Here is a 1434-nt window from a genome sequence, read left to right as displayed (position 1 = left end):
GAACTGTGTGTGTGTGTGTGTGTGTGTGTGTGTGTGTGTGTGTGTGTGTGTAGGTGTATGTATATTTATATTAACTTTCTAAGCAGCAGTTTTGTTAAACTCTTTAATTTCAGTGTTTATCTGAAAGCTATTTTGGGTTTTCTAGTTATACAATTACATTATGTCAGAGTAGTATCATTTTTAATTCTTCCTTTCTAGTTCTTTGCCTTTTATTTAGTTTCTTACCGTATTGTACTATCTAGGTCCTTCAGCTTAAGTAGAATTAAGGCTTCCTTGTCCTGTTCCTAGTTTCAGAAGGCAAAGTTGTTAACATTTTACCATTAACATATTTACTTTAGGATTTTTATTGATATCTTTTATTTTATTAGAGTGACTCCCTACATTCTGTATTCCCAATTTTTTTTTTAATTGTTTGGTTTTTTTATTTGTTTTGAGTCAAGGTCTCGCTCTGTTCCGGGTAGAAGTATAGTGACAGGATCTTGGCTCACTGAAACCTCCACCTCCTGGATTCAAGCTATTCTCTCATCTCAGCCTCCCAGTGTTCTGGGACTACAGGCATGTGTCACCATGCCCGGCTTATTTTTGTATTGTTTTCGTAGAGATGGAATTTTGGCAGTGTTGACCAGGCTGATCTTGAACTCCTGACCTCAAGTGATCTACCTGCTTTGGTCTCCCAGAGTGCTGGATTATAGGTGTGAGCCACTGTGCCTGTCCAATTTTTTTTTTTTTTAATTATATTAAAGGGTCCATGCTAATCTTTTCTGTATCGTTCCAATTTTAGTATATGTGCTGCTGAAGCGAGCACCCAAATTCGTTTTTAATTTATATCTGCTGCCTGTGTCAAGGTTCAGTATCAGAGTTTTTTGTTTGATTTGTTTGGTTAAGATTTTTATTCTTAATGTTTTTGAAAATAAAACTATTATAATGGCTTCATCTTTGATATATAAATATGTTGGAATATTGTGTAGAAAAAAAGGAAATGTAACTTATAATTCAGTTGAGTTCTAATAGTTACAGTAAGAGCTTATTCCAGTAAATACTTCTTAATAATGTAATCAGTGTGTGACTGTAAAATATGTTTACTTCAGATGGATATTGAAGTCATAAGAAATCATGGGTAATTTGAAATTTTTTAGGAACAAGTGCTGAGATGATTAGTTAAAAATGAATATGGTTTATTAAAAAACGAATACAGTGCCTTGTATATGGGGATGATACTGGTAACACAAAGAGATATAGAGAATTATTTAGTAAGAAAGTACTTTGAAAGATGGTTTTTTTCTTTTCAGCAAGAAGCTAAGTTTCATTTTTCAGATAGACTATGTAAAATAAGATATATGTAGGTTAAATTTCCTGATACATGTGTAATTCTCTTTTGTAGTATACTCTTTTCATAATTTATGATATGTGTAATTTTAGAGGCAGAAAAATATT

The 1434-nt window shown here is 32.4% G+C and overlaps 1 protein-coding gene and 1 pseudogene across 4 annotated transcripts in view; one reads left to right on the top strand and one right to left on the bottom strand.

The window, feature by feature from the left end:
• Positions 1 to 1434, top strand: part of USP34 (ubiquitin specific peptidase 34) — a 286775-nt gene that overhangs the window by 82014 nt on the left and 203327 nt on the right. The gene's annotated exons all lie outside the window — the stretch shown is intronic.
• On the bottom strand, positions 712 to 805 carry LOC119473670 (annotated as a pseudogene).

This window comes from Cebus imitator, unplaced genomic scaffold (genome assembly GCF_001604975.1).
Source record: "Cebus imitator isolate Cc_AM_T3 unplaced genomic scaffold, Cebus_imitator-1.0 Scaffold175, whole genome shotgun sequence".
NCBI lineage: Eukaryota > Metazoa > Chordata > Mammalia > Primates > Cebidae > Cebus > Cebus imitator.
The sequence above is the reverse complement of the archived record's forward strand: the minus strand, read 5'-3'. Positions and strand labels throughout refer to the sequence as shown.